The following is a 16,287-nucleotide window of genomic DNA, read 5'->3' as shown; positions in this document are numbered from 1 at the left end:
ATTGACAAGCTTGATTTTCTTGCTTATCATGTTTTTAACACAGTTCTGGAGTCCGGTCAGCTCCACCGATGAACCCCAGGATAGGCCCTTCTCTTTCCAGGAGGTGAGCCGCATGGGGATGCGATACGTCTCCAACGTATCTATAATTTTTGATTGCCCCATGCTATATTATCTACTGTTTTGGACATTATTGGGCTTTATTATCCACTTCTATATTATTTTTGGGACTAACCTATTAACCGGAGGACCAGCCCAGAATTGTTGTTTTTTGCCTATTTCAGAGTTTCGCAGAAAAGGAATATCAAATGGAGTCCAAACGGAATGAAACCTTCGGGAACGTGATTTTCGGAACGAACATGATCCAGGGGACTTGGACCCTACGTCAAGAAATAAAGGAGGAAGCCATGAGGTAGAGGCACGCCTCCCCCCCCCCCCAGGCACGCCCTCCACCCTCGTGGGCCCCCTGTTGCTCCACCGACGTATTCCTTCCTCCAATATATACCTACATGCCCCCAAACGATTAGAGCCGGAGCCAAAAACCTAATTGGCCATGTTATTTTCAGAAGACATAATTGCTTAGTTAGTATGCTGGAAGTATTATTATTTTTTATGTCCATATGAAATTTTATCTTGAATCTTTCGGATCTGAATATTCGTACCACAATTAAGAAGAATTACATTAAAATTATGCCAAGTAGCACTCCGCATCAAAATTATCTTTTTTATCATTTACCTACTCGAGGACGAGTAGGAATTAAGCTTGGGGATGCTTGATACGTCTCCAACGTATCTATAATTTTTGATTGCTCCATGCTATATTATCTACTGTTTTGGACATTATTGGGCTTTATTATCCACTTTTATATTATTTTTGGGACTAACCTATTAACCGGAGGCCCAGCCTAGAATTGTTGTTTTTTTTCCTATTTCATAGTTTCACATAAAAGGAATATCAAATAGAGTCCAAACGGAATGAAACCTTCGGGAACGTGATTTTCGGAACGAACATGATCCAGGAGACTTGGACCCTATGTCAAAAAATAAAGGAGGAAGCCACGAGGTAGGGGGCGCACCTACCCCCCACCAGGCATGCCCTCCACCCTCGTGGGCCCCCTGTTGCTCCACCGATGTACTCCTTCCTCCAATATATACCTACGTACCCGCAAACGATCAGAGCCAGAGCCAAAAACCTAATTCCACCACCGCAACCTTCTGTATCCACGAGATCCCATCTTGGGGCCTGTTCCGGAGCTCCGCCGGAGGGGGCATCGATCACGGAGGGCTTCGACATCAATACCATAGCCTCTCTGATGAAGTGTGAGTAGTTTACGTTAGACCTTCGGGTCCATGGTTATTAGCTAGATGGCTTCTTCTCTCTTTTTGGATCTCAATACAATGTTCTCCCCCTCTCTTGTGGAGATCTATTCAATGTAATCTTCTTTTTGTGGTGTGTTTGTTGAGACCGATGAATTGTGGGTTTATGATCAAGATTATCTATGAACAATATTTGAATCTTCTCTGAATTCTTTTATGTATGATTGGTTATCTTTGCAAGTCTCTTCGAATTATCAGTTTGGTTTGGCCTACTAGATTGATCTTTCTTGCAATGGGAGAAGAGCTTAGCTTTGGGTTCAATCTTACGGTGTCCTTTCCCAGTGACAGTAGGGGCAGCGAGGCATGTATTGTATTGTTGCCATCGAGGATAACAAGATGGGGTTTTTATAATATTGCATGAATTTATCCCTCTACATCATGTCATCTTGCTTAAGGCGTTACTCTGTTTTCATGAACTTAATACTCTAGATGCATGCTGGATAGAGGTCGATGAGTGGAGTAATAGTAGTAGATGCTGGCAGGAGTTGGTCTACTTGTCTCGACATGATGCATATATACATGATCATACCTAGATATTCTCATAACTATTCTCAATTCTATCAATTGCTCAACAATAATTCATTCACCCACCGTAAAATACTTATGCTCTTGAGAGAAGCCACTAGTGAAACCTATGGCCCCCAGGTCTATCTTCATCATATTAATCTTCCAATACTTAGTTATTTCCTTTGCTTTTTACTTTGCTTTTATTTTACTTTGCATCTTTATCACAAAAATACCAAAAATATTATCCTATCATATCTATCAGATCTCACTCTCGTAAGTGACCGTGAAGGGATTGACAACCCCTTATCGCATTGGTTGCGAGCAGTTATTTGTTTTGTGCAGGTATGAGGGACTCACGCGTGGCCTCCTACTGGATTGATACCTTGGTTCTCAAAACTGAGGGAAATACTTATGCTACTTTGCTGCATCATCCTTTCCTCTTCAAGGAAATCCAACGCAGTGCTCAAGAGGTAGCAGGATGCCAGATCGAAATTCGGGGACCGCCACCCAGTTGGTGTCATGCGGCTTGGTGATGTAGAACCACCCCGATTGCCACCCCTTCACGGTCTCCACATAGGAGCCTTCGAGCCAGGTGACGTTGGGTATTTTTTCCACCATGGCACCTCTGCACTCGGCTTGCTGGCCGGCCACCACCTTCGGTTTAACGTTGAAGGTCTTCAGCCACAGGCCGAAGTGGGGCTTGATGCGGAGGAAGGCCTCGCACACGATGGTAAACGCCGAGATGTTGAGGATGAAATTGGGGGCCAGATCTTGGAAGGCTAGCCCGTAGTAGAACATGAGCCCGTAGACAAATGGGTGGAGGGGAAATCCCAGCCCACAGACGAAATGGGTAAGGAATACACCCTTTCGTGGGGTCCGGGGGTAGGGACGATCTGCCCCGCGTCTAGGAGCCGGTGCGCGATATCTGCGGCCAGGTATCCGGCTTCCCAGAGCTTCGTAATGTTCTCCTCCATAACAGATGAGACCATCCACTTGCCTCCCGCTCCGTACATGTTTGGAGTGGTTTTATGGAGAAAACGCGAACTTGGGCGCTGGAGCTCGAGTGCGCGATAATGAATGGGCAGGGAAGAAGAAGGCGTGGGTGAAAAGGAGGAGTCCTTGTCCCTTTATAAGGGCGGAAGAAACTGTGCGCCTCCCCACCCGCCTGGTAAACTCGCTTATTCCCCAAGCGCCGTGATTGATGGCGCGGTTGGGTTACACACACCCGTATTGATGAGAATCCCGTGATAAGGGGACACGATCTCTGCTTCGACAAGATGTGCCAAGAAAACCGCATCGCAATATGTGCAGTAGCTGGTTGAGAAAAACGGTTCGAATAATCACCGGGCCATGGCGTGATGTCACATTATGAAAAGTTGTCAGCAGATTAGATTTGTGGAAATATTATACTCTCTACGGTGGTATGTGGAATTTGTTTTGCAGAGCCGGACACTATCCTTGCGCTCGAAATCTTCTATGGAGTATTCGGAGGAAGAACCCGCCTTGCAATGCCGAAGACAATCTGCGCGCCAGACTCGTCGTCATTGAAGTCTGGTTCAGGGGCTACTGAGGGAGTCCTGGATTAGGGGGGTCCTCGGACAGCCGGACTATATCCTTTGGCCGGACTGTTGGATTATGAAGATACAAGATTGAAGACTTCGTCCCGTGTCCAGGTGGGACTCTCCTTTGCGTGGAAGGCAAGCTTGGCAATTCGGATATGTAGATCTCCTCCCTTGTAACCAACTCTGTGTAACCCTAGCCCGCACCGGTGTCTATATAAACCGGAGGGTTTAGTCCGTAGGACAACAAAAATCATAATCATAGGCTAGCTTCTAGGGTTTAGCCTCCACGATCTCGTGGTAGATCAACTATTGTAATACTCGTATCATCAAAATCAATCAAGCAGGAAGTAGGGTATTCCCTCCATCGAGGGGGCCCGAACCTGTGTAAACATTGTGTCCCCCGCCTCATGTTACCATCTGCCTTAGACGCACAGTTCGGGACCCCCTACCCGACATCCGCCGGTTTTGACACTGACACGTCCTATCCAACGAATGGATGACATCTGTCCCAACGGTGAGCCAACACGTGTTTCCTCCAACCAATGACTATTTTACACATGGAAAATCCTCATTGGTCTGGGTTGTTAACGGGTTATCGGATCCACAACCGGGCCCGGTAGCTTAACGGCGACCCGTTACGGTGGATGCCATGTGTCGGTCACCCTTGACGAAAGCACTTCCAAGACGCACAATTTATCGTCATGGAAGTGGACACTTTCGTGATGATAATTTTGATAATGTCATGGAACACTTCTACGACAGCACAGGTATGACTATCTTGATTCTGTCATAAATTTGTCATGGATGTACATGCATGACAGAAAATGTGACCTACTGTGACAAACACGTATCATCACGGAAGTGTATTTTCTTTGTAGTGTAGCTAGGACACAGTATAGTGGGAGCCTGACTTGTGGGCCTACTAAGTTGACGGGGAGAGAGGGCTTTGTCAACTTAGTCAATATGAATGATTCTAGCTCCAGTGACCGTATGATGTCCATCCAATGGCTATAGTGCTTCTTCACCCTCTGGTCTTCTTGCTCCAGCCGCCCAAAGCAGCACCTGTCGAGCCACCTGCTCCTGCCTCCCGTGGTCGGTTGTGCTGCCGTGGAGGCCTCACCGCCCCATACTACTCCCACCGCTGGCCAGCCAACCCTCCACTCACCCACACCCCATGTTATTCTACGGCGACGTCAGCCTCACACCGAAGCCGAACTAGTGAACCCTCGTACTCCTCTCCGCGTGAGCATCCACTCCTGCGTCTTCCTCGGTTCCGTGTCGTCCCCTTCCTAGGCCTCGCCGTCGTCCAACGCCTTGTTACTCTCGGCGTGGCGTGCTCAATGTGGTCAAGGAATGACTTCCATCAGAAGAGTACTGTACGTGGAGAGGCTGACAGCTGGGTCCACGGCCGCAGCAAGGAAGTGCCTCCTTATTACGTGGAAAATAATGATTCCTCCACCTGACAGCAGGGACCCACGGGACGGGCCACCGTATTTCGTGAAAAAACGTTTCCCCCTGACTGTTGGGACCCACCAGCAACATCTTCGCACGCAAGGAAGTGTGTCCATATTACGCACAAAAAAATGATTCGCCCCCTGACTGATGGGATCCACCAGCTACATCTTCACACACACGGAAGTGCCTGACAGTCGGGACCCACCTAGTCGAAGCGTATGTAGCGTTGTCATTCTGGTCACGAACGTGTACGTACATACTGGTCGATCGGTCTGTCTGCAGGCTGCAATGATGAATCATGGCCGTGTAAGGAAGGGCACGTGTCGTAGTAGAAGCGCGCACGTGTCATTTTAGAGGCGCGCACGCAGCATGTCACGCAGTCCCGTTAATATCGTGTACATGCACGTACAGCGGCCAGGGTGCAAGAAAGTAAATACGGCAACGTACGTACATACGAGCGGGGTGTCGAACGCCTACTCGCGCATACATACGGCCACGGCTCGTGTACATGGTTGGGTCAGAACGGAGAAACTGCGTCGTCGTCATGTTCATCGGGAGCCAACCGGCTTGGACGGAACAGCTGATCAAAACGAGGCCTTGCGTACTGCGGAACGGGGGAAACGGCCTTGTGTTCGACCGGCCACAGTCGAAATGGGATCCTGTTCATCCGGAGGGGTTTGGCGTACCGCAAAACAGAGGAAACAGACTTCTCTTGGACCTACTGCGGTCAAAACAGGATCTTGTTAATCGGGAGGGGTGTGGCGTACCGCCAAACAGAGGAAACGGACTTGTGTTGGAGCGCTAAGGTCGAAACGGGGGTCCTGTTCATCGGGAGGGGTGTGGCGTACCGCAAAATGGGACTCCACGGGATACTGTTCATCCACCGTCGACCTCCTCTAGCCTCCACATGCGACTGTTCATCCATGGGCTCCTGTTCATCCAGCCTCCACCACTCCTCCACCAGCTACTGTTCAACCAGCCCTCTCCATGGGGTCTAGTTCAACCACCCCTCCATGGGCTACTGCTCATCCAGCACTCCACTGGCTATTGTTCAACCATCCCTCCACGGGGTCCTGTTCATCCAGCCCTCCATGGGGTCCTATTCATCCACACCCAACCAGCTCAATGTGGGTCCTGTTCATCCAGCGGCAACGACCTCTACTACCACGGGGTCCTGTTCATCCAACCCCCCACCAGGAACTATTCATACAAACCCGCCCCCCCCCCCAACAACACTCACTGTTCATCCAGAGGCAGCATCGATCGGCTTCAGTTAGCAGCAGTAGCGAAGGAATCGCTCGATCGGGTTCAGTTAACAGCCATCGATCGGTCGCTCGGGTTCAGTAATGCGTAGCCTGTAGTGCAATCGCTCAGGTTCAGCGGGCGAATGCCTCTCTCAGGTTCAGTTAGAGCCCATTACCTCGCACCCACGCGCGTACATGTACGAGACAAACGCGCATCGCTCGGCCCCCGACCACCCACCGTAACTGGGAACTCCCTGATATTTTCCTCGCCCTCGCTTCTACCACAGTTTTTTCAGCCATGGACGGCCCAAAGAATGTCATGCAGCTGCGTCCCCGGGCCGCCCAGGACGAAAAGCCCATTTTATGTCATGATTTTTTGTCATAGCAGTAGGATCCCACCACATCTATGATGATACCGGGTTTTGTCACAATTATCGTCATAGAAGTCTCATAAGCATGACAGAAAAAAATTGTTCGACCCAAAATGTAACGGATGTGTCTTTTTTTTTGTAGTGCAAGATTGGCGTCCGGATGTATAGATTCCTTCTCCTGTAAATCTACTTTGTACAACCCTAGGCCCCTCCGGTGTCTATATAAACCGGAGGGTTTAGTTCGTAGAGACAAGGGAAAAACTCATATAGGCTAGACAGCTAGGGTTTAGCCATTACGATCTTGAGGTAGACCGACTCTTGCAACCCTTATACTTATCAAAGTCAATCAATCAAGAAGTAGGATTTTACCTCCATTAAGAGGGCCTGAACCTGGGTAAACATTGTGTCCCCTTTGTCTCATGTAACCTTCGATCCTCAGACGCATAGTTCGGGACCCCCTATCCGAGATCGGCCGGTTTTGACACCGACATTGGTGCTTTCATTGAGAGTTCCACTGTGTCATTGGCAGAAGGTTCGATGACTAGTTCAATGATCAACAATGATCCTGTTTCCGGGTTAACCTTCCTCCCCAGTCAACTTTTTGTGTTGGGCTGCTTCGCTATGCATGCCAATTCAATTGGTCACCATGAACAAATCGACAGCTACACCCCTGGTCATCAGATCAGATTCAGGAGCCTGAATTACATCGCCAACATCCGAGGAGACTTGATCTTCGAAGGGTTCACGGCCTCGACCACTGTCCCTCTGCTCCAAGAGGAAAACTCATCGGACCCGTCGTCACGCACCACTCAAGGACCAACTATTGTCCCCGCCCTGGCCTTAGATCCAGGGCGGACTACCTCATCCGAAGATGGATATCTGAAGCCCACCGGACTCTCTCCTACTATGGAACTTTTCTCCGGAGACCCGGAGGCAATTATGTCTTCGGCGAGCCTGGAATCAAGCAGGACTCTCCCTATCACGGGAGACCCGAACCCGCCTCAGGATGCAAACTCCGAACTCTCAAGGTCTGCGTCTAGTGAGCACAGCCTGGCAGAATCTGCCACACCTAGCCCCGCAGGTCCTCAGTTCCCCGTCCGGCCCTCGCTCTTAAACGAGGCCTTGGACTTAATGTGATCCCTCGCCATTACGGAAGTATCGCCTCCGAACTACGCCCAGCCCGGACTAGGGGCTGAGAGTGTGGAATTTTACAACCCACCCACCACCCACTTAATAGCCACTGTCGAAGATTTGACCAACATGCTAGATTACGCCTCCGAAGACATCGACGGTATGGACGACGACGGCGAAGACAAACAAATCCAAGACCCGTCATTCACCAGGCGTCGGACGGCTACCTCCACATATGATGTGTACATGGTGGATACACACAAAGAGGACGACGGCAAAGGCAGGAAATATCCGTTCGAGGACAAGCCTGCTGAGGCACCACCAAAGCGTCGACGTCAGAGGCGCCGCTCAAAATTGCGTCACGAAAAGGAAAGTGACACCGGCACCGAAGACAATAACACCCCGGGCAATGCTGAAAATCCCGAAGACACAGTTGAGCCTGCATCCGAGCAGGATGAATGGGAGGAGGGACAAGTCAACCCCGACGAGCCGGTCGAGAATGAGGATTCGGAAGATAGTAACTATCTACCGATCTCCGAGGATGATGTCAGCCTCGGCAACAAATACTTCTACGTGCTAGAGGAACCCCTAGAGCAAGAGCGCTTTAAGCGTCAGCTAAACGCAACTGCGCGAAGCCTAAAGAAGAAGCAGCAACAGCTCCAAGCCGAACAGGATACCCTCGACGACAGATGGACCCAAGTCCTAGCTGCCGAAGAATACAGCCTCGAGCGCCCAACAAAGAGTTAGCCGAAGCATCGGCTACTACCACAATTAGATGACGAGGCCCTCGAGCCAATACCGTTGAGATATGACCGCACTAATGAACCAGACTGACCACCACGTGGGCGAGATAAAGTGGCTATTTATGCCGAACACCAGCCCCTACCACCTTGTTGTCAAGGCAAAGAGGTAGCAGCTCTGGGCTATACGTACGACTTACGCCAGGACCTGGGCAATAGAGCAGTCAGGCCAGATCAATCTATGGATCAAGGGGGCGTGCCCCAACACGAGATGACGGCCATCAAGCCTGGCGTAACAGGCATAACCTCACCCGGGCCGAAAACTGAATACATATGTCATCCGAACTCCATCGTGACGTTGCCCGATACAGAGGTGCCGCACACCCTTATGCTTTACCGATGAGGTAATGTAGCACCAGTTCCCAGAAGGGTTTAAACCCATAAACATTGAAGCATACGATGGAACGACTGATCCCGCGGTATGGATTGAATACTTGCTTCTCCATATTCGCATGGCTCGCGGCGATGATCTCCACGCCATCAAATACCTCCCCTTAAAGCTGGAAGGACCAGCAGGACACTGGTTAAACAGCCTCCTAGAAAACTCCATTGGTAGCTGGGAAGATCTGGAGGATGCCTTTAGAGACAACTTTCAACGTACCTATGTCCGGCCTCCAGACGTTGATAACATTAGTCATATAGTCCAGCAACCCGGAGAGTCAGCCCGCAAACTCTGGACTAGGTTCTTAATTAAAAAGAACCAAATCATTGATTATTTGGATGACGAAGCCCTCGCAGCCTTTAAACATAGTGTCCGTGATGAGTGACTCGCCCGACACCTCGGCCAAGAAAAGTTGAAGTCCATGGCAGCCCTTACCGCACTCATGACCCTATTTTGCGCGGGAGAAGATAGCTGGCTAGCTCATCGAAGCAATAGTATCAGCGACCCTGGCACCTCCGAAGCTAGAGATGGCAATGGTAGGCCACGACGCAACAAACACAAGCGTCGAAGCAACAATGAAGATACCGAAGACATGGCGGTCAACGCCAGATTCAGTGGCTCTAAACCCGGCCAGCGGAAGAAGCCATTCAAAGGAAACAGGGACGGCCTGTCCAATTTAGACAAGATACTTGATCTGCCTTGCCAGACTCATGGTACCCCCGACAAGCCTACAAACCACTCCAATGAAAATTGTTGGGTCGTCAAATAGGCCGGTAAGTTATATGCCGAACATAAGGGGAAAGGGCCGCCAAGCGAGGACGACGATGAGCCCCGCCCACCAAACAAAGGGGGGCAGAAGAAATTTCCCCCTAAGGTAAAAGCAGTGAATATGATATATGTCACTCATATCCCCAAGAGGGAGCGCAAGCACGCACTCACGGATGTCTACACCGTAGAGCCGGTCGCCCCAAAATTCAACCCCTGGTCGGCTTGTCCGATCACCTTCGATCGTAAGGACCACCCGACCAGTATCTGTCATGGAGGTCGGCAGCTTTGGTCCTTGATCCAATCATCAACGGGTTCCATCTCACCCGAGTCCTCATGGATGGCGGCAGCAGTCTTAACTTGATTTATCAAGACACGATCTGCAAAATGGGTATTGACCCATAACGAATCAAGCCTACTAACACCACTGAGGGAGTCCTGGATTAGGGGGTCTCCGGACAGCCAGATTATATCCTTTGGCCGGACTGTTGGACTATGAAGATACAAGATTGAAGACTTCGTCTCGTGTCCGGATGGGACTTTCCTTGGCATGGAAGGCAAGCTTGGCAATACGGATATGTAGATCTCCTCCCTTGTAACCGACTCTGTGTAACCCTAACCCCCTCAGGTGTCTATATAAACCGGAGGGTTTAGTCCGTAGGACAACAACAATCATACCATAGGCTAGCTTCTAGGGTTTAGCCTCAACGATCTCGTGGTAGATCAACTCTTGTAATACTCATATCATCAAGATCAATCAAGCAGGACGTAGGGTATTACCTCCATCAAGAGGGCCCGAACCTAGGTAAACATCGTGTCCCCCGCCTCCTGTTACCGTCCGCCTTAGACGCACAGTTCAGGACCCCCTACCCGAGATCCGCTGGTTTTGACACCGACATTGGTGCTTTCATTGAGAGTTCCACTGTGCTGTCACCATAAGGCTTGATGGCTCCTTCGATCATCGATAACGATGCGGTCTAGGGTGAGGTTTTCCTCACCGGGCAGATCTTTGTATTCGGCGGCTTCGCACTACGGGCCAACTCGCTTGGCCACCTGGAGCAGATCGAGAGTTACGCCCCTGGCCCTCAGGTCAGGTTCAGAAACTTAAACTACACTGCCGACATCTGTGGAGACTTGATCTTCGACGAATTCGAGCCCATGTCAGGTGCGCCGCACAATCACGACAAGCATGATGTAACTCTGCCGTCGGACAGTGTTCGGGAGATCACACCTGCAACTACTCCGGCCCTCAATCCGGAGCAAATTGCGCCATCTGAGGACGGGGGGATAGACCCCGCCATGGAGGCCGCACTCTCAGTAGCGATGGAGCCGGATGCTAACTTCACCCCTTACGAGAGCCGTGTTGCCGAACTACTGGATTCGTCCCCGGCCACGGACTCCGAGCTGCCTGCATCTGTGCCTATCGAATCCGATTAGGCACCGATCATGGAGTTCACCTCCGCAGATATCTTTCAGCACTCACCTTTCGGCGACGTGCTAAATTCATTAAGGTCTCTCTCCCTGTCAGGAGATCCTTGGCCGAACTATGTCCGGCTAGAATGGGATGCGGACGACGAAGAAATTCGCTGCCCACCCACCACCCACTTAGTAGCCTCTGTCGATGATTTAACCGACATGCTCGATTTCGACTCCGAAGACATCGATGGCATGGACGATGATGCAGGAGAGGAACAGGAACCAGTGCCCACAGGGCGCTGGACAAGCACTTCATCACATGACATATACATGGTGGATACACCCAAAGAAAACAATGACGAAGAATGGCAGGATGCAGCGAAGAATAGCTCCCTCGAGAAGCAATCAAAGCGTCGGCGTAGGCGCCGCTCAAAATCCCACCTCGGCAAAAACAGCGCTAACAGCGCAAGAGAAAATAGCACTCCAGTAGACTCCAGAGGAAACGACGACCACATTGACCCAGCGGCAGAGGATGATGAAACTGCAAACGGCGAACACAGTATGGATCTGATGTTCGAACACGGCGATGCCAATGATAAACCTCATCAAACCCCCTCTGGGGAGGAAAATAGTCCGGATGAAGATGCACACATCATCCCGGAAACGCACTTGGAACAAGAGAACTTCCGCAGAAGGCTTATTGCCACAGCGAGGAGTCTGAAGAAGCATAAGCAAAGGCTTAAGGCCGCACAAAATACGCTCAACAATAGGTGGAACAAAGTGCTCGACAACGAAGAAAAGTATGTTGAAAGTTACCACACAAAGAGTTATCCAAAGCGCAAGCTACTACCTGAATTCGACGATGAGGCCTTAGAGCCCACACAGCCGAAAAATAAAATGGCCAACCGGCTGGATCAACCACCTTGTGACCGCGATAGAGCGGCTAACAAGGTCGCACATAAGTCAACACATGATCTACGTGAGGACTTGCGCCAAAAATCCAGTATGACCAGATCCATCTATGGATCTAGGAAGCGTGCTCCGGCACAAAACCAAAACCGAATACTACAACTGTCTGAATGCCATGATGCTTCCAAATACAGGGGTGCCGCACACCCCCTATGTTTCACTGATGAGGTGCTGGACCATGAATTTCCAGAAGGATTCAAACCAGTGAACATAGAGGCATACGACGGGACCACAGACCCGGGGTCTGGATTGAGGACTTTATCCTCCATATCCATATGGCTCACGGAGACGATCTCCACGCCATCAAGTACTTGCCCCTCAATCTTAAAGGACCAGCTCGGCACTGGCTGAAAAGCCTCCCCGAAAACTCAATTGGAAGTTGGGAGGAGCTCGAGGATGCTTTTCGGGCTAATTTTCAAGGGACCTATGTCTGACCTCCGGATGCAGACGATTTAAGTCATATAATTCAACAGCCCGGAGAGTCAGCTCGAAAGCTTTGGAACATGTTCCTCACTAAGAAGAACCAAATCGTTGACTGCCCGGACGCCGAAGCCTTAGCAGCTTTCAAGCACAGCGTCCGAGAAGAATGGCTCGCCAGACACCTCGGCCAAGAAAAACCGAGAACAATGGCAGCCCTGACAAGCCTCATGACCCGCTTTTGCGCGGGCGAAGATAGCTGGTTAGCCCGCAGTAGCACCAGCGACCCAAGAACATCCGAAGTCAGGGATGGCAATGGAAAACCACGACGCACTAAAAGCAAGCGTCGAAATAAAAAAGACAGCCCAGATAATACGGCGGTAAACTCCGGATTCAGGGGCTCTCGACCAGGTCAGCGGAAAAAGCCTTTCAAAGGCAGCAGAGATGGACCGTCTAGCCTAAACAAGATTCTAGACAAACTATGTCAGATTCATGGCACCCCAATAATTCTGCAAATCACACCCACAGAGAATGCTGGGTCTTCAAGCAGGCCAGTAAGCTAAACGCCGAACACAAGGGGAGGGAGACACCAAGCGAAGACGAGGATGAACCTCGCCAGCAAAGCACTGGAGGATAGAAAAAATTCCCATTAGAGGTTAAAACAGTAAACATGATCCACGTGACGAAGAGGAGAAGCAAATACGCACTACGAGACATACGCGCCGTAGAGCCCGTCACCCCAAGTTCAACCCCTGGTTGGCCTGCCGATCACTTTTGATCGCAGGGATCACCCGACAAGCATCCGGCATGAAGGATTAGCTGCATTGGTGTTAGACCCAATAATAAACGGATACCATCTCACACAAGTCCTTATGGACGGCGGCAGTGGTCTAAATCTGATATATCCGGACACAGTGCGCAAAATGGGGATAGACCCAACAAAAATCAGCCACAGTAATACTACCTTCAAGGGAGTAATACTAGGCCCAGAGACCCGCTCCACGGGCTCTCTAATACTAGAGGTTGTATTCGGTTCACCTGACAACTACCGAAGCGAGAAGTTAGACTTCGACATTGCTCCATTCCGAAGTGGCTATCAAGCACTACTCGGAAGAACAGCTTTTGCTCGTTTTAATGCGGTACCACATTACGCTTCTCTTAAGCTTAAGATGCCTAGTCCACGTGGCACCATCACAGTTGGTGGAAATATTGAGTTCTATCTACGCGCGGAAGAACATGCGGCGGCTTTAAGAGCCGAGCACTAGACGGTCTTACCAACCAGAATAAATGACTGGTCGTCAAGACCGCGGACACGGTTAGACGAGACCGGCGCATCACTAGATATACCTGAGATTGGTTTGATGGTTAAACCCTCATAGACGGTACCAGGGGCTTCCCGTGTGTAATCAGGGCTAGTTCGGCTCAACTTGACTTATCTTTAATTTTAATGGTTTATCAAGAATAACCATTTTTTGGCACGACAACTTTCACCTAAGTTCTTATCTTTTACAGATGACAATCGTGCTACACCCGTCCAGGACACGGCACAACGGAGACACAAGTGCAGACGTGCAGCAGGGACCCACTCAAAGGCTTCTTTTCAGATTAAGACCCTGTGTAAACCTTTTTTACTGTCTCTTGTTGTTCACATCCCCCGGATACTCAGTACAACCGAGAAGGATGCTGACGTTATTGGCAATTCGCCACGTCAGAATATTGCATGTACCTGGAAACTCGGGGTTTATTATTAAGGGCATTGTTCAGCCCGGCATATATGTTATAAAGACCGCATACCTTAGGGAGTGTTCGGCGTCGCGAGTTTGGCCTTATATGCATTAGCTCTGAATCATGTCTTTGGTCAAACGTTGGGTTTGCCCGGCTCCCATGTTTTGCTACCTTACGTTCCACTCTATCGGCTAAGGTGGCACCGGGAGAACTACTGCGATTGTGCCCTGGTTCATCTGGATGAGCACCTCAATAGAGAAAGCCGAAAACTGACTGTCATGATAAAGCGCAAGACTAGTCAACCACTCGATGACTTAGCGGAATCTTCGGGATTCCTCCGCATTAACGAAGGGCCATTTCCCGGTCATGTACGTACGAGCACCGTATTCGGACAAGCGCGGAAGTACCAGGGGCTATATAGTAGTCCCATCGTCAAACTCCTATGGCTAAGTGAAAGTGTTAAAGCAATATAGTCCGGTTGCCTCGTTCGCTGCGCTACCACCTCCTTAATGGACCAAGACGTTGGATCAAGTGTGAATACACGTTTTTTGCGAACACCCCCGCATTATATGCATGGGGGTTGAAGCCGACAACTGTAAACTTTCAGGTTATATACATATATACATAAACGACCGCGCAGGAGGCATCATAATACTTTTAGGCAAAAGTATAAACACAGCCTTTACAATTCAATAAAACATTGTTTTTTACAATGGGAATACATGTCACTAGAACATAATATTCTTTGAGCACTGAGCCTCTATTGAACGAGCGCCTTCAAGGACTTCTTCAAAGTAGTGCTCGGCAGATACTCGGCCCACGGCCAAACTCTGGGTTGCAATAGTGGTGGCCTCCATCTCTGCCCAGTATGTCTTGACACGGGCAAGTGCCATCCGTGCACCCTCTATGCACGCCGACCTCTTCATAGCGTCGATGTGCGGCACAGCACCAAGGAATTGTTGCACCAAACTAAAATAACTATTTGGCCTTGGCCCTTCCGGCCACAGATGATCCACAACAGAGCTCATGCCAACTCTGGACAACCTATGGAGCTCGGCCCACTCGTCCATTCGCTCATTCAACAGCAGCGGACGCACTGGAACATTGAACTGTGACCAGAACAGCTTTTCCACTTCACGATCTTTTTGATCCTTGAAGTACTCGGCCGCATCAGCAGCACTTGCTGCCAAATCCACGTATGCGTCTGCAGAACTCCATAGTTGATCAAGAGGGGCATACTTCGGATCTCCGAACTTCGTCCGCAACAAAAAGGGCTTCCCAGCCGCGATATCTCTAGCTTGACGCAGCTCCTCCTTCGCCGCTCTGATTTTGGAGTGGGCTTCCTTGGCTGCTACCATGGCCTTCTCTAGGTCCATCGCCTTCGCTCGGCTTTCTTTTTCAAGAAGCTAGTAACGGTCGGCGGCATCTTTCAACTCAATGACCATCTTGGCTATTTTTTTCCTTGCTTTGGCAATGCGCAGCCTGTTCGGCCCTCAGCTCTTCGACCGCCTTTAGAGCGGCCGCATCACTATTCCTGGCTTGTTCCTTGGCTCGCGCAAGTTCCGCCCGAAGGGTCTCCATGGCGGCAGCTCCATCTGCAGTCACAACATATTAAAGATACTGGCATCATGCTCCCCTTACTATGTGTTGATCACCGGAGAAATCACATACCATGTGCCTCGTCGAGCCGCTTGTTGACAAGCACGATGTCGGCATCTGCCGCATCAAATTGCCGCTTCAGCTCGGCAAACTCATCAGTCCGGCTAGCCACCGAACCTTCAGCCACGTGCACATGACGGCGGCCTGATTATTACCTGGGACTATGATCCTCTGTTTGCCGCCGTTCTCGACGGCAACCAGAGTCTCAGGGGCTACTATCTGCATAGGGCACACCTAACGTGTGCGGTACTGTCAAAAACATACACTATTTCACATACCTCAAAGCCTTTCAGCAGACTCATAAAAGCTTTGTGCAACCCGCTTTCGGCGGATGAAATCCTCTCAATCACCGTACCCATTAGCATACGATGCGCTTCTGAGATGGCCGCTTGCTCCAGAAGATCCTTCAGTGCGTCCGATTGCCCATCGGACGGTTCCAGACTCTTTCTGTTTCTCTCTTTAGGAGCCGAATACTGAGGACTTCGGGTGGCCGAAGGATTACCCTCTGGC

This window comes from Triticum urartu, chromosome 6 (genome assembly GCF_003073215.2).
Source record: "Triticum urartu cultivar G1812 chromosome 6, Tu2.1, whole genome shotgun sequence".
In the NCBI taxonomy this organism is placed as follows: Eukaryota; Viridiplantae; Streptophyta; class Magnoliopsida; order Poales; family Poaceae; genus Triticum; species Triticum urartu.
The sequence above is the reverse complement of the archived record's forward strand: the minus strand, read 5'-3'. Positions refer to the sequence as shown.